Raw genomic sequence first — 22,120 nt, forward strand, 5'->3', positions numbered from 1 at the left:
GGTTATGCGTAAACTATTCGAACTCTATATGCTATTATCAAACTTGTATGCTCACCTTTACATTATATGTATTGACTTTATTTTAACGTATGTGACAGGTGTTTAAGATGTTTGCTTGCTAGGAAAGCGAGGCTAGAATAAAGCTCTAGAGCCCCCCAACAAATAGTTGTCTGTCAAGAATAAGCAACTTGAGCATAGTTGTCGGTAGATCTTGTCAGGCTGGGTCTTTAGGAGCATTTGAACAATATTTATTTGTTTTATTTAAATATGAGTTGTCGGAACAGAATACTTGATTGGTTGTTATCTGTAATAATTGGTTTGTTATTTGGGACACGGTATGGGACGTGTTATTTAAACTAAATAGTGATGATAATTGTTATGGAAACTTCTGGACAATCTGTTTCGCTCAGTGCCATGCCCCGATGATTTCGCCATCGGTTGGGGTGTGACAGGAAGTGAGCTGACTTAGTCAACCTGTCAACTATAACCCAAATAGTATCATTTCCTTGCTTTGTCTTTGGTAACTTGGTAATAAAATCCATGGTTACCATCTCCCACTTCCAGATGGGAAGTTCAGGCTGTTGCAGCAAACCTGACGGCTTCTGGTGTTCTGCCTTAACTTGCGCGCACGTCAGACATTTGGCCACATAAGTGGCTACAGATTTCTTCAAACCTATCCACCAGTAATTTGCCTTTAAATCCTGGTGTAACACCTCGTAAAATCACGTCCAATAATATATTGACACGTGTAATAAACCCTAATAAAGTCCAACATTGAATTTAAGGGACTAATTTTTCGAAAAATCGAAAACTTTGATTATGAAAGGACTGTAAGTGTTAGTATACCTAAAAATAAGTTTCCAAATAACCTCTCACGATGATTATATTCACAAATGAGCCACTTGTCAATCGAGTGTAGTCGTTTGCGTAATTAATTGAAAGTTTGCGCAATAAAGGGTTAAAAGTGTCAACATGCTAATTCTTACCTCTGAATGACCATTTAACAAACCGGGAGCTTCATAATATTTAATTATACTCTCGGGAATGCCAACTATTGGCCATCTAAGGTTTTTTTTGCCCATAAGTAAAGATACGCGCAACTTTGCAAATTAGAGGGACTAAAAGTGTCAATATATTTAATTATACCTCTGAATGACCTTTTAGCGAACCCGAAGCATCGTGATGTTTAATAATACTCCCAAGAATGCTTAATATGGATTAAATAAGGCTTCTTATTAAATGATGAGATGCGCAAGTTTGCGCATTTGAGGGACCTAAAGCGTCAACTTTTGAATCTACACCATTCGGTGATCATTTAAGCGAACGAGAGCGTAGTAATATTTAAGTATATGCTTGGGAATGATTAATATGGGACATGGAAGGCTTAGATATCATTAAACGGCAGTTCGCGCTACTTTGCGCAATTAAGGGACTAATTGCGTCAAACTGCAAAAGTATGTCGATTCGTATAGAATCGGACCTATGGGGATATGACCATAAGTTAAACATACCCTATTTATCCTTTATATAGCTTAGATATAGGCTTAAAGGTGTTTGGTGCGCAAAAATAAACTTTTAAGTCATGCAGCGACTAAAAGTGTCAAAAAGTGCACAAGTTTGCATTTTCGCGCATATCTTGCATTCTGAATATCCCCGGGCACCCAAAAATTTATGTAAGCACTAAAATTTTTTATTTTAGTGTTTGGCTTGATAAAATTCCATTCGTCGCGTAATTTGGTTCGTTTCTCGCGTCCGTCCGTGTTTCGTCGTAATTAGCCGAACAACGTGACCGTACGACCAAACGAACCGACATCCGGCATATTTTTGAGCATGTTTCATGTTCCCTATGCTTATGCATCATTTTAGAGCCTTAAAAATGGTTTAACGGGCCTTAGATGTGTCGGAAATGGCAATTAACAAGTGCAGGGGCCTAATGTGTCAACATTTGAAGATTTGTTGTGCTGATCTGGTCCCTTACGGACCGTATACAGGACTATACGGTCCGTATACTAACAACCAGCAGTAGAATGTTGAAAACCAGCTTTGGTTTTGCTCTTTGTTTCTCATACTTGAATCTAGGGGCTGCCCATTGTTTAGTAAACCATGGGTAAGAGGTGTATGGCTCAGATTTGATCACGGTTTACGAGAAACGATCCTAACAGTTCTCAAAAACCTATAAATACCCCTCTTAGTTTTGCTCTCATTCACACGTTGATCTAATTGTTCTAAGTTGGGGTCCTTGTGCTTCACACCTGAACATCTAAGATCAACTCCCTCCTTGCTTGGACCTTTTGTAAGTGTCCTTTCATGCTTAGTTTAATTTTAGCGGTTATAACCGAAAGTCAAGCGTTTTCGATAAACGCTTTGACCTTTAAAAGGTTGAGTTATTGTTTGCAACGAACATGGCTATGTGACCGTAATTAGGTAGGTGTTTAACCCTAAAAAGGGCACGTCCTAATTACCACGTTTACTTAGTTTAATTGTTGGGTCAAATAAAAGTCAAACGGGTTAGTTTTAAATAAATTACATAGCTATTATATAAAAGTCATAAAATCAGTTTTCTCACTTTAATAACTTGGTAAATATTAGTTGAACATGCCTAAGCATGATTCAACCCGACAATTCTAAGTATAGGCTCGGTTCGGAACCGAAAGTCGCAAAAGTTGACTTTTGCTTTGACTTTCAGTTCTGACCCAATTTAGCTTAGTTTAGATATGCCTTAGGATTCCATTAGGATCATATTATAAGTTAGTGTAACCCTCCAAGGTTATACAACTTGGTTCCATAGAAATCCTAGTTCATGCGTGTTTCCGTTATATGCCTAAATGTTTACCGTTATGCCCTTTGGACCTTAAAACGATATTTTTGAAAATGTGAGAGGATAGAAACCTTCAATACTGAATTATAAACTTGTCCCTAAAATTTGACACCAGTTTGAGGTCTAGATTAGGAGTTATGCTTAATAGCGTAATTAGAAAGCCTTTTTTATTTATTTAACGGCATAATTAGCATAAAGCCTATCTAAACCTAATTTTTGAAACCAAACTTTTTACCTACTGATATAAAATAATATTTTGAGGTTTTTAAAGATTTTTATTTATTTTTAGACTGAGCATAACATAGGGTTCTAGCTTTAATTCGGTAATTGCCGGTTTTGCCCTTTTGGGCTATAAAATGAGTTTTATAAATCCTTTTGACCCCAAACCTTTTTCTACTTATCTAATATGACATTTTAAGCCTTCTGGAATAATAAAAACATCAGCTTTCCTTTGAAAACCCGGAAATGGCTCCAAATCGCCTTTTTAAGCGTTTTTAACGCATAGTATGTATCAAAACTATTTTAAACATATAAGGGTTGATGCCTACTGATATATTCAGTAAATTTTTATATTTTAATAGTAAGGAAAAGTTTTAAACTCAGGTTTTCAGTTTTGACCTTTAAGCCTATGTGAAATTACCAAAATGCCCCTACGGTGCATAATATGGTTATAATTAATAAATTTCACATATATATGATACCCTACTGTTATAACTTATTAAATTAAGTAAAATTACTGGTTAAATCAGACTTGTAGCTCAGAATAATATTTAATATTTAATCTCTTTTATAACCGTTAAAATGACCAAAATACCCTACGGGGCATAAATAGGTCCTTAATTCGTTTTGGGCATAATGGAAGGTATCCTACTGATATCACAACATGTTTAGGGCATATTAACTTAGGAAACCTGCTCATGACTCATTTGGTTACTCGTTCCGCACTTTTCGCGTTCGGATCGGCTTATGTAACTAGTTTGCATAAATTAGCCGAAACGGGTTAAACCTTATCATTTTTATCTCAAAATCCAGAATGTGTGTAGTTTACCCATACTAAACAAGTATACAAGCTTGTTGGGTCTAAACCACATTCTAATCCGGTCTTCGCATAATCATGCGTTTTGAACCGTATCTTCCTTTAAAACTAACCGGTCTAAGCATAGGCTTAATTAAGACCCGTTAGGAATCTAATAGGTTATTAAAAACCTCCATTCTAGATTAAGAGCCCCAGTAAAGGTACTTGTGCTTGCTGATTAGGATATACGGCTGAGTATAAATTGCATTTTAAGCTCAGGTAAATACTCTTAACTTATTTTCCCTATACGGGCTTGGGGATACGGTATTATAATAATACCGCTTGGTCGGGTATTGGATGTTTGATCGTATTGTGATTAAATTATTGAGGTAACCCGCTTTAATCTGTATTGTTTGAAATAAAAGCCTTTGGGGGTTAATGACCATGTCCCGGATATCCTTGGCATCATTATAAAATAAAAATGGCCACGTCTTATGCACGGGGTGTAGGCGTACACCTGACAGTTGCATAAGGGAAACGGTATCTCACTCTCTTGTGGGCCTATATTTGTGGCGTGTCTGTTAATCTTGACTCGGTTTCTACATCGGGCCCTAAATGTATAACGAACATGTAAATCTGTATACAAGATTATATTTTTATAATTGTCCCAAGTTATAAAAGTTTTGTGCCATGTGCATTCAAATCAATTTTCTAAAACATTTTCAAAATGAGTCAGTTAAGTTGTATTTACCAGTGTAAACTGACGTATTTTTCCAAAAAGATTAAGTGACAGGTACTATACGTAATTGGCTGGGACCTCAGGGCGTCAATAGGGAATCTCGCAAGTTCTAGATGCTTAAAGTCTGTTGAACAATATTATCTTTCTGTTTTAAGATCCGCCTGTGGATCCAACTTACATTCCGTTGTAATATTTGATATTACTTTTGAATCGGATTATAATATATTTATCTTTTGCTTCCGCTGTGCATTTAAATTGTGTTGTTTGACTATGATGATATCAACTACGTCACGATACTCCCCACCGGGCCCACCGGTAATACGTGGAAATATCGAGGTGTGACACCTGGTACATCTTATCACAGCCAGGATGAACAGAATACTTGGAGCTATGGGCTTCTTGAAGAATCACATCCCTAAGTCCTCCATAAATTGGAACCCATCTTCGTCCATTCAATCTTAGGATTCCATCCTTGCCATACGATAACTGTTCAGCAGTTACTCCCAATTTCTCATTCAGATAGTTGGCTTCTAATACAGCTTTCTTCTGAGCGGCTAACCCTTTCCTTCCTGCTCAAGGCATCGGCGACCACATTTGCCTTACCTGGATGGTATCGAATTTCACAATCATAATCGTTTAAAGTTTCCATCCATCGACGTTGTCTCATGTTCAAATCCTTCTGATTGAACAGATGTTGAAGGCTCTTGTGATCAGAATAGATCACACACTTGGTTCCATATAAATAATGCCTCCAAAGTTTTAATGCAAATACAACTACACCCAACTCCAAGTCATGGGTGGTGTAATTCTTCTCGTGCACCTTTAACTGACGGTAAGCATAAGCAATAACTTTGCCCTTCTGCATAAGCACACATCCCATACCTGTGTGTGATGCATCACAGTAAACCACAAATTCTTCAATTCCTTCTGGCAATGTCAACACTGGTGCATTGCTTAACTTTTGTTTAAGGATATCAAAGGATTCTTGTTGCTTAGGACCCCAATCAAACTTGATATTCTTGCGAGTCAACGAAGTCAGGGGTGCAGCAATCCTTGAGAAGTTTTCAATAAAACGCCTATAGTATCCTGGTAGACCCAAAAAGTTGCGAATCTCTGTGGGCGTCTTTGGCTCTTGCCAATTCATGATAGCTTCAATCTTAGCGGGATCCACCTGCATACCATGCTCACTGACCACATGTCCAAGGAATTGGACTTCACGAAGCCAAAATTCACACTTTGAAAACTTGGCGTAGAGCTTCTCTTGCTGAAGGAGTTTCAGAATACACCGAAGGTGCTTCTCATGATCACTCTTGTTCTTTGAATAAATGAGGATGTCATCAATGAAGACGATGATAAACTTGTCCAAGTAGGGTTTGCAAACGCGATTCATGAGATCCATGAACGCTGCTGGTGCATTAGTGAGCCCGAAAGGCATCACTAAGAACTCGTAGTGACCATAACGAGTTCTGAATGCAGTCTTATGCACATCTTCATCTCTAACCTTTAGCTGATGATAACCTGATCTCAAGTTAATCTTAGAGAAATAACTTGCTCCTTGAAGTTGATCGAACAGATCGTCGATCCTGGGCAATGGATATTTATTCTTGATTGTAACCTTGTTAAGTTCGCGATAATCAATGCATAGGCGCATCGATCCATCCTTTTTCTTTATAAACAGAATTGGTGCTCCCCAAGGAGATGAACTAGGACGAATAAAACCTTTTGCCAACAAATCATCTAGTTGAGTCCTTAACTCCTTCATCTCAGTCGGTGCTAACCTGTAAGGTGCTCTTGCAACTGGCGCTGCTCCAGGAATAATGTCAATTCTGAACTCTACTTGCCTATCGGGTGGTAAACCAGGTAGTTCTTCAGGGAATACTTCGAGATATTCAGAAATGACAGGGATGTCTTCAATCTTGGGATTTGGTTCATCAATAGTCACCTGTGCCATGTAAATGACACAACCCTTCTTCATACATCTTGACGCCTTAAGCATAGACACTTGCTTAGGCAACCCATACTGAGTATCTCCTTGTATGGTAAGTGGCTCACCATACGGAGTCTTGATTACCACTTGTTTCTTGTCACAAACAATCTGGGCTTGATTATGAGCTAACCAATCCATGCCTATTACTATGTCGAAACCAGCTAGCTTTAAAGAAAGCAAGGACAATGGAAAAGAGTGGTTCCTAATGGATATGAAACATCCATCTAACACGGTTGAAGCGGTTTCTATAGTATCATTGGCCAATTCTACTTCGTATTTTATGCTTAGGGTCCTGACAGGCAGATTTAATAACTTACAAAACTTATCATCAACAAATGACTTATCTGCCCCCGAATCAAATAATACCCTTGCATAAACATCATTGACAAGAAAGGTACCTGTTATCATGTTGTCATTCTGGATGGCTTCTTGTGCATTCATCTGGAAGACCCTAGCATTGGTCTTCTTGCCTTCCTCAGCTTTCTTGGCATACTTTGGCAATTTTTCTTAATATGCCCTTTCTCTTTACAGTTGTAACAAGTTGCATCCTTTATCTTCTTGCAATCCAAAGTCTTATGTTCCTTGGATTTGCATATCCCACATGCAATCAGCTTTGACAATGACTTTGGTTCAAACCTGTATTTTCCAAAATGACGCTTCTGGCAGGTTTTGCATTTAGGCTTCTCATCCGCCTGCTGGTTACCCCTATTAGATCCAGAATTCTTCTTGTGGTCTGTGTTGCCCTTACGCTTCTTATCAGAACGCCGTGAGTTATCATCCTCACGTTTCCTTTTTCCTTCTTCAGAATTCTTAAGCGATCTCAGCCTGACCGCATCCAGAGTGAGGGACAACGACAAATCTGCTGCTGACCTAAAAGTAGCAGGTCGAGATGCCTTTACACTAGCTTTGATCTCTGGGGATAAACCCCCAATGAAACGGGCTATGCGTTTTGGTTCCGGTGTCACCAAGTAAGGAACCAATCTAGACATGGTATTAAAACTCGTTAAATATGCCTGACAGTCCAAATTCTTCATAACCAATGTCAGGAAATCGGTCTCGATCTTCTCAACTTCATGTTGAGGACAGTAATTCTCTTTGATCAAAGCAACAAACTGAGCCCATGATAAGTTGTATAATGGAATCTTTCTAGTAGCTTGGATCAAGGACCTCCACCAAGCTAGGGCTTCACCCTTGAATGACTGTGAAACATACTTCACAACATCTTGCTATGTGCATCCACTAACATCAACCACCGTATCCATCTCATCTAGCCATGTCATGCGGTCAATGGCCCCTTTTTCCCCAGTGAAATCCCTGGGCTTGCAAGAGACAAAATACTTATATGAACAGGTCTTTGCACGTGGCTCTTGGTTGAATACAATCTTCTTAGACGGAACACTATGCTGATTTGATGAGTGTCGGACATCATCTTTCTTAGATGGTGGCTTACTATGAGCCTCAGAATGAGTCTTAGGGTGTGAGTTAGAATGAGGTACCGATAGGGTCTTGCTTCGAGTACCACTCGTTTCATTGTCTCGTCTGTCTAGATCTCGAGTAACGGCATTGTCTATTAATGCCTGCAGTTCTGCACCAGCTATGTTGATTCTGGTGGTATCATGATTTTCCCTTGGATGACTGTTGATTTCTTCAGACTCTGCCATGTAGCTTGATTGCTACATAAAATAATGACAGGGATTCATTCAGAACTCCATAACGGGATTATTATCTTGTTATATTTATTAACCATGGTATTAATAAACCATATTGGTTAATTTGTTAAGCATATATATTCAGGATTTTTCATTATAATTATCCTTAGTCATAATTTATTAATAAATTATAATGGCACAAAAGGCCAGGCCACAAGGACTAGTTTAAATTTTAAGCCATGATTTTATAAAATCAAAGCATTAAGGTTTGAATGCAGTTCATTACCTTTCTTGACAGGGAGTCATAGACCACCACTGTCTTTTGTCTTATATGACAATGAATATGGCATGCAGGCATTACATCACTACTGGATGTTTTAAATAATATCAAAAGGAATTTGAAGGGTCCAATATAAGGATGACTTACGTGATTTTGTCGAATCACATTTGCCAGGAGTGTTAACATGTTTTCAGATGTTAACGAGGATCTGAATCTTAATAAGGAACTTACCATCATGGCCCTGTCTTAATATGACATATGGACTAGGTTTTGCCTCTAAGATTTATTTAATTTAATGGCAGATCTTTTTAAAAGGAATAATATTTTTTTATTTCATATATTATATTTATGCATGTAATGATAATTAAAATTTAACACATTTCATAATTAAATAAAAGAGTACATGAATGCCCTAAACGGGACTTTAACAGAAACAACTTGCCCATGCAAGGGCTAAAATGAAAGGCAAGTCCTCGCAGGGACTGAATACTAAATAGATGTCCACGCAGGGACTTAATTGAAAATTAAAGAAATATAAAAACAAACAATTAAGGAATTTAATGATCCCTTTTATTCTTCCCTTTTATTAAACTCGCCAAACCCTTCAGAAATCCCCGATGGCTTCTACGCTCTTCCTGAACCTCCCGCTCCACCTGGCTCAACCTTTGAAGAATCTCTTGCTGATGTGGTAGCGGGATCTGCGGTGGCTGCGGCGGCTGCTGCAGCTGCAGAGGTTGAGGTGGTGGCGGGTATTGGTACCCATAGGCTGGGTATCCAACTCCCCAGGGAGCTCCATAGGGCCCTTCAGGATGGAGAGCATTGTAGTTTGCTGCTACGAGGTATGGGTCAGCTTCAGCGTAGTTGTAGTTAGTATGGGCTGGCTGCTCAAAAGGGTTGTATGTCGCTGCACCGGCGTATGTAGGGATCGGGTTATCATAACTCATGTGTGATGGTGGTATGACTGGCGCAGATTCCACCTCGGAAACTGGATTCGAAGGCCCGCCCATCTGCGGGTCTTCGTATAGTGGCGGGTAGTGACTGCCACTGGAGTGTTGAGGGGTGCTGAAATGGAATCCCCCTCGCACGGACATCCGTGCTCCTGATCTTCTCGCCTCGGTGGCTCCAGAGGCGGCTGCTGCTCTGGCGGCGGTGGTGGCGGTGGCGTGACCGCTACAAAACATGAATCCTCTGAGGGATCCTGCTGCTGCTGAGGTGCTGAGTGGTAGGAGGGAGTAAACACCCAATCGTATTGGGCAAATCTCGCCTCATAGTTGTCTGGACCACGATAAGATGATCCATGAAAAGACAACCCATCCAAAATCTCGATGGGGTGAGTCAGTGTCACGGACGGTGACTCGGCAGGATCGGTATCTTCATCCATCTCCATGCCCTGAGCCTCAGGGAAATGGTATTCGGGGCCCAATCGGTTAAAGCCCATTGGTGCTTGTACCTGGTTTGCCGGGTTGAACCGGCTCTGGAAGAACGGGGTCGGGTCTTCAAAGGCGCGGTGCGACCCCGACCGCTCCAGTGGAAGGTAGGAATGGCGAGAATGATCGGACTCGTTGCCTTGATGGAGTCCGTAGGAGTCATGCTATGATGGCGAAGAGTTTAGCGAGACCGAACTTCGCGGGCTCTAAATATGTCCTCCAATCTTCTTGGGGACTCGTGCTCATTGTTACTGAGGGTGTTCGCCGCTGAGAAGGCCCGACTTCATGATCGTGGCTAGTAAATGGCGCCTTGCCTCGTCCTCCTCTTCTTTGTGGCGGCATTTTTGATCCTGTCAACATAAACAAGGAAAACAACAAAGGAAACATATAAAGAATAAAATAAAATAAAAGATTAGGATTAGTCCTAAGTCCTTGCCTAGACTCGGAAGTCAAGGAATGTGCAACTGTGTCATTGAGATTAAACACAAAAGGCTAGTGTTTAATTCACTCAATGTTGGCTCTGTTACCAACCTGTCACACCCCGATATTTTCACGTATTACCAGTGGGCGCGGTGGGGAGTATCGTGACGTAGTTGATATCATCATAGTCAATTTATCACAGTTAAAATGCACAGCGGAAGTCGAAAGATAAAATATTACAAACCAAATGAAAGTAATATCATTTATTACAAAAACGGTTGTAAGGGATCCACAGGCAGATCAAAGATAAAAGGAACATTGTTCAACAGATTTATAAACATCTAAGCTTGCAAGACTCTTTATTGCTGCTAGGAGTAGCCAGCTTATTCCGTCTAGTACCTGCACTTAGCCTTTTTGGAAAATACGTCAGTTTACACTGGTAAATACAATTAACCGACTCATTTTGAAAATGTTTAAGAAAATTGATTTGAATGCACAAGGCACAAAATATCTTTTATAACTTGGGACAATTATTTTAAAATAATCTTGTATACAGATTTATATGTTTGCCGTCCGTCAGGGCCAGTTAGAAGAGCCGGACAAGATTAACTGACATACCACAGGTATAATATCCACAAGGAAAACTCCTTATTGTGGATTACCATTTATACATACGCAACTGTCAGGTGTATGCCTACACCCCGTGCTTAAGTCATGGCCATTTCAACGAATGAGCCGAGGATATCCAGGACATGGTCATTAACCCCCCAAAGGCCATACACTAAACAAAACAAAATAGATTAGAACGGGTTATGTAAATATATTAATCACAATCCAATTTAGATAACTACACACCCGACCAAGCGGAAATGTTATAATACCATATCCTAAGCCCGTATAACGGAAAATAAGTTAAAAGTATTTACCTAAGCAAATTATTCAAATTTATCCCAGCCGTACAAATCAGCAAGTGCAAAGTATCTTTTACTGGTCTCCTAAATCTGGAACGAAGGTTTTAATTAACCTATTAGATTCCTAACGGGTCTTACTTAAGTTTAAACTTAGACCGATTGGCTTTAAAGAAAGGTATACGGTTCAAAACGCATGATTAAGCGATGACCGGAATAGAATGTGATTTAGACCTGACAAGTTTGAAGACTTGTATAATATGGGTAAACTAAACACATTCTGGATTTTGAGATAAAAATGATAAGGTTTGACCCGTTTCGGTTAATTTATGCAAACTAGTTACATAAACCGCACTGAACACGAAAAGTGCATAACGGGTAAACAAATGAGTCATGAACAGGTTTCCTAAGTTAATATGCCTTAAATATGTTGTGATATCAGTAGGGTATTACATATATGTGAAAGTTATCATTTATAACCAAACTATGCACCGAAGGGTCATTTTGGTAATTTCACAGAAGCTTAAAAGGTCAAATTTGAAACTCTGAGTTCAAAACTTTTTCTTACTATTAAATTATAAAAATCTACTTAAAACATCAATAGGTATTAAGTCTTATATGATAAAAATAGTTTTAATCCATAATATGCGTTTAAAACGCGTAAAAGTCGGTTTTTACGATTTTCGGGTTATAATAGGAAATCTGAGTTTTTGATCAGTTTATAAAGTTCAAAATATTTTATTTATCATATAAAATCAGTAGCAAAAAGTTTGGTATCAAAACATTATGTAAAACTCATTTTATTAGCAAAAAGGGTATTACCGACAATTACCGATTTAAAGCAAGAACCCTATGTTATGCTCAGCTTAAAAATAAATAAAAATCTTTAAAAATTCCAAAATATTATATTACATCAATGGGTAAAAAGTTTGGTGTCAAAATTTGGGTTTAGATAGACTTTATCCTTGTAGGATCGTTTGCTGACGCAAATGAGTCGATCAGAAGAGTTTTTGCTCGAAACGAAAGGCGGAAACAGACATATCGAGTTCAATTCAACTAGATATCCACAATAAACTGTCTCTTGATTGATTTGACAAAGAATTACAGCGAGTAGACACTTCGGCAGCAGTTCGGTACTCAAGCCAGAAAGTTACAAATGACGAGACACCTTGGGTATTTATAGGCGTGTGATTTCGCACGAAATCAACACAAGCGAAATCAAAGTTTCACAAGAAATCATATTTCGTGCGAAATCACCAAGTAATTTCATGCGAAATTACTTGTTCTATTTCGTGCGAAATTAGCCTTTTGACATGTTTTACGTTTTGCGTGCCCTGATCTATCTAATACAATACAAGACTCGATACAAGACGTATGCACCAACAGACTCTCCCTCGGATGTTGACGAAGTCTTCAGTGTGTCGAGTCTTCAATCTTCAGTCTTTATCAGTCTTCTCGAACTCTTATGAAGTATCTAACAATGTAAAGCATCCTCAATCTCTCTCTTCTCTTCATCTCCAGAATCCCAATTTGGCTCTTATCTCTCTAATTCTCTTGATCAGATCTCTTGATTCCTTAAGTTCATCAGCATCATCAGCTTGTATGAACTTTAGCTCCAGGATCGTTACTTGGCTCTTACAGAATCATGATCGTGACCTGGCTCACTTCCTAATCAGGATCGAAACCTGGCTCTCTCTAACCATATACTCATCAGGTATCGGAACCTGGCTAACCTGCACATTCTCTACCTAAAAGTAAATTTCACAAATTTTAACATTTGACAAATTTATGTTTTCTGTTTACCACTTGTAGAAGATAAATCAGAATATGATTTAACAAATTTAATCACTGATGAACCACTTGTAAAAATAGAATGATTTAACATTTAAAAGCTTCTGATCACCACTTGTAGGAAAAACATACACAAACTCCCCCTCACAAAATGTCCATCAAGTTTAGCACTTGGAATTTTGAAAATCAGCTTTCCAACATCAGTTGTCGAAAATCTTTTTGAATTATTCAAAATTTTATGCTAAAACACACTAAATTCTTTTTGGATATTTGATTTTAACAGAAAACAGTAAAGAAATATTTACAGACAATATTTTTGTGAGTTTGTGTAAGAGGATCCTAGCAGTTTTGAGACAAATCACTAACACCGTTAAGCTTTAAACATTTTAAGTTCTAAACAATTCACTTAGATTGTCATTATACTGATCCACTTAAATTTTCACACAAAGTTCAACTGATTCAAGATACGAGATTAATGTTTTAAAGACTTAAACTTATTTATTGTCGGTATACTGATCCACTTAAATTTTCGCACAAAGTTCAACTGATTCGAGATACGAGATTAATGTTTTAAAGACTTAAACTTATTTGCGTGTCCCACCTCAAAATATACTCCCGTATCCAGACCTCTATATTCAGTTATTCAGTCTTACAGGTGAATGTACACTCATGATATCTGTAAACGGGTAGATGCGAAACCGTGAGAGCTTAGGTCAGAACTTTCGTTCGTGCAAAGAGATGACGGTTCGAATTTAGGTGTCTCCCGTTTGGGGATCTTTTCTTCAACATCACATGATTAGCATTTTTCAATGTTTCATCATTTTTTATACTGAGGGCTGGCTTTAAGATTAAAGCTTATACAAAGTATTATACGAGGACTAGGCTATTGCTTCCGCAAAATCAGAAGTCCTGGTATAATACCCCAGATATCACCACGCACAAAGACCTAGTATGTCAGAAATAGAAAATCTTTCAAACAAGATTTCGGGGGTTACCCATATATCTGAGAGATGTTCCCCACGATATAAGTAAGTATGATATTTAGGTTTATATCTCGAAAACAATTTACTAAATGTATAAAAACCTACTGGCATATCCACAGTGAGATTGTTTATCACATTTTTGACTTTCCAATTCTTTAGCGTGTTGTGATAGTCCACTGATGTACTATCATTTCCTCTTTTCCACAACAAAACTCGTTTTTGAATTTTATCATGTTTTTGGCTTTTTTCAAATTTCCTAATGTTTTTGTATTTTCTGAAATTTCTTACTCCCTCTAAAATTCAAAATCATTTAAAGAAATTTGAAAACAAACTGTACAAGTAAATTGACAACAGTTGTGAATTGCTTCAAATCGCCATCCACTTGGCATAAACAATCAGAACTCCCCCTTTCAACAAACTATTTTCCCATAGGTGATTTCAAAACACTTAAGTTTGTTTTAATCAAAATGGTTTTTCCGAAAAATAAGGTTTGTTAATTTTACCACTTGTAGGAATGGGGATTCATTCATCACTTTGTTTTCAACCACTTATAGGTTTGCTAATCTCTTTACCACTTGAAAACATATGACAATATCACTAAAATACCACTTGTAGAAAATCAAGTACAAATTAATGTCCCTGATTAACCACTTGATCATCGAAATAACACAGTTACCATCCTGTGAATTTCTCAAGAAAGATGCTGATTCCTACTCCCCAATTACCCACCTGGGAGTTCCGGCAAGTCAGGATTTTACTTGTGAAAAACTGCCATCCAAGCCTGACCAAACTTGGATGTTTCCTCTTCAACTTCTGTTTCAGTCGGGGTGTAAGTAGCCTTCTTTGTTTCATAAAAGTCTTTTACCCCTTTCACTTTACCATCGACCATCTTCCCACAAATCTTTTTCACATTTCCATTAAAAACTTTTTCCACATCAAATTCTTTCTTCTCAGAATAGAATTGATTCGAGATTTCAACTTTACCCACTTTTGTTTTAAAATTTTCAGCTCGCAATGGTGGAAAGTTCCCATAATCCATTGGCGGAACTAAATTTTCTTCTTTTAAAACAATTTGTGACTCCTCTGACTTTGTGGAATCAGATTCATCGCCAGATTTTACATCTGATTTCTTAACAACCCATGTTTGGTTGTCAAGATTTGCTCTTCTTTTATAAAACCGTTTTAAACATTCACCACCTTCATATTTTGAATTTTTGAAAACCTTAAATCGTTCCGTTGGTGGTTTGACATCAACAATCTTTTCTTTGAGTTTTTTAGAGACTCCCTGTTTTGTGTTGGTTGCCATTTGACAGTTCCAGGCAATGTGTCCAACTTCATGACATCTGTAACAAGTTCTTGTCTCCTTTCTCTCATAAGATCCAATCTTTCCAGGCTTTTGTTTTTCAGCAATGAACTCTTTGTTTGACTGCTTCCAGAATGAGCTCTTTACTTCTTTTTCTGAACTTGTACCTGAAACAAATTTAGTATTTGTTTTAGAAATTTTCTCATTTTTATAATTTTCTGGTGGAATAAAACCAAGACCTTTCTTTTTGAAATTACCGTTATGGTTTGGTTTCTTTTGAAAACCAGAACCAGAACTGTAACCCTTTTTCTTATTTAAACGTTATTGAACTCTTGAAGTGTATTTTTTACGTTTTTCATTAAGATTTACATCTTTTATTTCAGAAATATTAATTTCTGTTAGTTTGAAAACCTTTTTTATCTTTTCAATTTGAACACTTCTTATTGGAAATTCTTTATCAGAATATAATTTGTCAGAGTCATTCGAAGTATATGCAACTTCGAATGCTTCGTCATTCAAATTTGATTTTGATAACAAAAATTCTTTACTATAAACCCGTTTAACCGACGATTTTGGACAGCTGACTGACGAACTTGAACTTCCAGACTCAGACTTTGACTCAGACTCCTCATCCTTATCCAACACCTGATCAACCACTTTCTTTATTAACTCAGACTCATGATCAGTGTCAGACAATGTGAATGTGACATCTATGTTTTCTGGTAACTCGTCAATCATTTCAGACTTTAACTTTATATTGACTGCCGTTTTGACTTGCTCCTCATTTGGTTTTCTGGGAGAATACCCTTCCCAGATCGGAGGCAGACACTTGTTATAATTGACACTTTGTTTCTTACCAGTATCTTTCTTCTTCGGTTTCTCATCTTGAAAGGCTTCAAGACCTGCAATAGTTGGATAAATTCAATCAATCAAATAATCAGAACTGGAATAACTTTGTAGTAAACGTCTGATTCTTTCATTTTCAATCCTTTCAGTCTCCAACTCTTGTTTCCACTTTGCACACTCTTCAATGTAAAAATTTATGGCCTTTTGCTTCGACATCATCACTGCATTCATCATAGTCAATGCATCTTCTCTTTCAGAATTTGTCTTCTGTAGACCAGTCACTGTTCTGTTCAACACATCATATGACTCTTTCACGTAATTGATATCAAACAATAACTTTTCTTTCATCTTTTCAAACTCGGCCAACTTCTCGTCTTTCTCTTCACACTGCTTACACGACTCCAAACACTTTAAACATGGTTTGATGACTTCAACGATCTTTTCAACTTCGACTACTTTTTCGACTTCAACGACTTTCTCAACAACTTCAACTACTTTCTCAACTTCAACCACTTTCTCAGCTAACACCATCTTCTCTTCCTGAGCTATATTCTCGCATTTTACTTCTTTCTGATTCTTTGCTGCTCGCCTCTCCTTTAACTTCTCAATTCTATCTGCAAAATAAAATTGAAAACTTTTAGGAGATAAATGAGTTTTTGCAATATTAATATGTATTTCTTCCTCATCATCACTGTCATCAGTTAAAGATTGATCAACCACTTGTGTTTGTTCTGAACTATCTTCTGAAGAACTAGATTCAACATCTTGATTCTTCGCATCATCAGCAAACACTTTCATCCATTCTGTAAACAAATCTGGTTCTTTAACAATTTATGCAATAAGTGCTATTGTTTTTGAATCAGGTGGAATGTATTTATCCCAGCTAAATCCTTCTGCCACCTTTTCATCATCTTGATCAATAATACCATAATAAGCTTTCTTATTTGCATCTTCGATCATTTTAGCATGAGCAGTTTGTGGTTCTTTTTGTTGATGTGGTTGATGAGTAATTTGTTGATATATGGCCTTCCGATAATAATCATTTTCACCGAATGGATTCTTTGTTCCACTTGCTTCTCGATTAGTGCATTCCCTCTTGAAATGACCTTTCTCCCTGCATCGAAAACAAGTAACTTTAGATTTATCAAAACCCAAAGTAGAAACATGTGCATCCAGAAAATCATTTCTTCCTGTAATCATTTTGAATTTTTCAGCTCTTCTCAAAACACTTGTTAAACACCATTTGATATCCATTAGCTCCATTTCTTCTGCATCAATCTAATCGTAATCCTCTTTCGTCAGCATAGGATTTCCGATCCTTCCTGCAACCAATCCCTCATAGGATTCTAGCACTGTAGCAAGTAATGCCATGTGATCTTTAGCAACTTCTTCAGAAAAACTTTGACCATTTGGAAGATTCAATGCAATGTCGCACTGTATCACACAACCATTTCCACTTGTTGAGCTTTGAGAATGATAACTTGAAGTTGAACTCTTCGGATTAACACTTGGATATGAAGAAACTCCACTGCTGTTGTTTGGACTTTGATTGATTGTTCCAGATGAGTTTTCAGCACTGAAAGCAGTTTGAATTTTCGGACTTGCTTCGACATCTTGAACCCTTCCTTTGTAGTACATCTTGATGTCTTGTTGACCACTTGGATTGTTCATCCTAGCAATCTTTTGTTGTTCAAGATCTTGTCCTTCAATTTTCTCAATGAATTGAGATATTGTCAAACCATCATATTCTCCAGTATTCTTCAATATCATCAAAAATGTACCCCACTCTTTCTGTGGTAGAGCATCAGCCAATTTGTCAACCCATTCTTCTCGTTCTTTGTTTATATCTAACAAAGTCATTGAACAAACTAAGTGACAATATCTCTCAATCAGTTTCTTTGTACCCTCACCCTGTAAACTCGTAAATAAATCAAACTCTTTCTTTAATAATGCCTTCTTATTCCTAATCATCTTCTCACTTCCTTCAAACTTAACACGCAGTGCATCCCAAATTGAACGTGAAGTATTATCATGTTGAAGCAAGATAAAAATGTCTTCCTTCACAGCTTGCTGTAACAAACTGATCATCATCTTTTCTGCTTTGTACATGTCTCGTTCTTTGTCTGACAATTCAGATATTGCTTTGGTAACACCCAAATCAGTACGAGGTCTAACATACTTCTTCTCAATACATTCCCAAGATCTCAAATGATTCGCTTGGACCCAATTCTCAAATCTATCTTTCCAACCATAATACTCCTCAATGCCCATTAGTTTCGGGGGGTTTTTGTAAAGTTCCGGTTTCATTTTCCATGTTCATGTTTTGAGCAATAGCAGCAGGAGTACTTGGGGCAGTAGCAAATGCATTGTAAAATTCCTCTTCCATGATTCGGTAACAAGTTTCACAAAATCAGACTTCTCAAACGAAATGCCCTCTCACACGAAATCAAAATCTGGTGCGAAATCACCTGCACAACAACTTCAAACGAAATCAGTTCACGCGAAATGAAGATTTGGTACCAAATAGGTGATTTCGTACGAAATAGCAATCTGATTTCGTACGAAATACCAAAACTGAAGTAATTTCGTGCGAAATAACCCAAACACAGTGATTTCGTGCGAAATCAAGCGTAATTTTCACGCGAAATAGCTACTTCAAGCGAAATCAAAAGCCTATTTCGTGCGAAATATTGCTGACATCATCATCTCAAACAGATTTTTGTCCAATTGATCAATTTTTAAGCTGATTTTAGGTCTGAAACTTTCTAGGGTTTGTTAAAACAATAATGCGCTTATGATGTGAGAAATTCAAGTCATTTTGACCATAGAAACTTGTTAATTGTGAAAAGAAGGTGTAGAAAACAGAAATTTGAAGCGGAATTGGTATGAACTCTTCCTCCTGAGCTCTGATACCACTTGTTGGATCGTTTGCTGACCCAAATGAGTTGATCATAAGAGTTTTTGCTCGAAACGAAAGGCGGAAACAGTCATATCGAGTTCAATTCAGCTAGATATCCACAATAAACTGTCTCTTGATTGATTTGACAAAGAATTACAGCGAGTAGACACTTCGGCAGCAGTTCGGTACTCAAGCCGGAAAGTTACAAATGACAAGACACCTTGGGTATTTATAGGCGTGTGATTTCACACGGAATCAACACAAGCGAAATCAAAGTTTCACACGAAATCAGATTTCGTGCGAAATCACCAAGTAATTTCGTGCGAAATTACTTGTTCTATTTCGTGCGAAATTAGCCTTTTGACATGTTTTACGTTTTGCGTTCCCTGATCTATCTAATACAATACAAGACTCGGTACAAGACGAAGTCGACAAACGTATGCACCAACAATGCTAATAATGTCGTTTAATTAATAAAAAGCTTTCAATTTACGCTATTGAGCATAACTCCTAACCTAGACCTCAAACTGATGTCAAATTTTTAGGGCAAGTTTATAAATTAGTAACAAAGGTTTTTGTCCTCTCACATTTTCAAAAATTTCGTTTTAAGGTCAAAAGGGCATAATGGTCAATTTTTAGGCATATAACGGAAACATGCAAATGAATCGGATAAATTAGGAACCAAGTTGTATAATATCAGAGGGTTATACTAACCTATCACCTGGTCCTAATGGAACTCTAAGGCATGTCTAAACTAAACTAAATCGGGTCAGAACTGAAAGTCAAAGCAAAAGTCTACTTTTGCGACTTTCGGTTCCGAACCGAGCCTAAACTCAGAATTGTCGGACTGAATCATGCTTAGACATGTTCTTACATTAATTACCAAGTTAATTAAGTGTTAAAACAGGTTCCATAGCTTTTACATTGCTAATTATGAATTTATTTGAAAAATAGCTTTCTGTTGATTTTTTTAATATTAAGTTTGACCCGACAATTGACCAAGTTAGGGTGGTAATCAGTGGGTGCTCTTTTAAGGGTTTATTACCCAAATAATTACCAACTCATATTCACTTTCAATTCGAAAAATGACTGGACCATTAGCGAATAATCACTAAGTCAAAGCTTAATTACGATGGCTTTGACTTTTGGTCATTAGACTAATAAAATATGAACTAGGAAGGCTAAGAACACTCACAATGGTCCTTAGCACGAATTAGGAGCCTAAGAAAGCGTGCTTGAGCTCCAGGAAATTCCAGAGAGTGAGTTGGAATGAAATTTGTGAAGTGAGCAAATGAACTAGCAACATCAAGTTCTTATATAGTGAGTTTAATTGCATGAGATCATTACACACAAGCCTAGGATTGATCCCAGATGAATCCAAGTGTCCCCTATGCATGAAAATATGTTGGCCAAGCTCCTGAATTCGAAAACCATGCTTCTATGGCGGTGTAACCTGCTGTAACAGGCAACTGTCCATTTTAAACTGTCAGCGACAGTCTTGCGGGCCATAAGCAAAAAGCCTTGCGGTCCGCATCCAACTCTTACGGACCGTAAGTCCAAATGGACACGGTCCGCATCCGACTCTGATCTGAAATACCCAGTTACAGCCTTGCGGACCGTAAGCCTTGGGCCATGCGGACCGCATCCGATGACCAGAAGACAAAACTCTTTAGAATTTCATATTTTGACCATGCAATCTTTATATCTTCGAATCTTATGTCTTTTTCCGGTAGAGGGGACCATGTAGTCAGGCCTTGCATGCCCTTGCATGTGTTGCCAGGCATTTGAAAGTTCTTGGACTTATTGAAGAAGGTTAATGAATGAGAATTGTCGTAAGTGCACCTAAAATTCCATTCTTTGAAATTTTGAATTATTCATCACATTAGTTAACCGGATTTGAATGTATATCAGATGTTTATAAATCATTTTAAGGTTTGGGATTTATAAAAAGGTCACTCAGAGGTATTAATTAACATGTTGACACTTTTTAATCCTACCATACATCTTTCAACTTGATCCGGGTTTATAACATGTTTACCTTCCATGACACGTGTCTTTATAATATTGGTCGTGATTTTACGAGGTGTTACAGTGGGTGCAGCAACCACACTCGACAACCATCGGCGTGATGCGGCAATCCGGCAACACCCACTCCTTGTGATACATCAAGTGGTTCGGCAAGGAGGTGCAAGCCTTTGCCAAGTGTTGGGTGGGTCCCTCTCTAAAAACTAGCTAATCATATAATTAGTTTGGATATATGAAGTATGAGAAATATATGATAAGTGACAAATTGTAACGATTATATTATATTATATAATAATATAATTTGTAACAAGGTTAGGCTTTGAGGTGTTGTCCCTCATGCTTTGATGGTGGTTTATGCATGTTATGTTTGTACTCTTGCATTTATTGGTTGTACCTAATATTGGGTATAAAAACCTTTTTTTCCTATCTTAGATCTCACTCTCTCACATCTTTCTATTTTTTTGGGAGACACCACCACAACCACTGTTGCTCTCTGCTACCACCATGACATTTGGTCTCCGTCACTGGATGACGTTGTCGCTGGAGTTACGACAACGTCCGGTGAAGTCGTGTGGTGTTGTCCCTCATGCTTTGCTGGTGATTTATGCATGTTATGTTTGTACTCTTGCATTTATTGGTTGTACCTAATCTTGGGTATAAAAACCATTTTTTCTATCTCGGTTCTCACTCTCTTACATCTCTCTAATTTTTTGGGAGACATCAACACAACCACTGTTGGTCTCCGCCACCACCATGACCTTTGGTCTTCGCCGCCGGATGACGTCGTTGCCGGAGTTATAGCGACGTCCGGTGAAGCCATGTTGTGTCTGTCGTGAGTCCGGTGACTGTCGAGGATGCGATTGGTTAACATGGTTTGGATTTGTGGTGTTGTACTTCATGCTTTGTTGGTTGTTTTTGCATATTATGTTTGTACTATTGCATTTATTGGTTGGTACCTAATTTTCTACTTTTTGGGAGTCACAACCATAGGCACCGTTGATGCTTTTTGTTTCTCCGGCTATGGTGAACA

This window comes from Helianthus annuus, chromosome 5 (assembly GCF_002127325.2).
Source record: "Helianthus annuus cultivar XRQ/B chromosome 5, HanXRQr2.0-SUNRISE, whole genome shotgun sequence".
Taxonomy (NCBI): domain Eukaryota; kingdom Viridiplantae; phylum Streptophyta; class Magnoliopsida; order Asterales; family Asteraceae; genus Helianthus; species Helianthus annuus.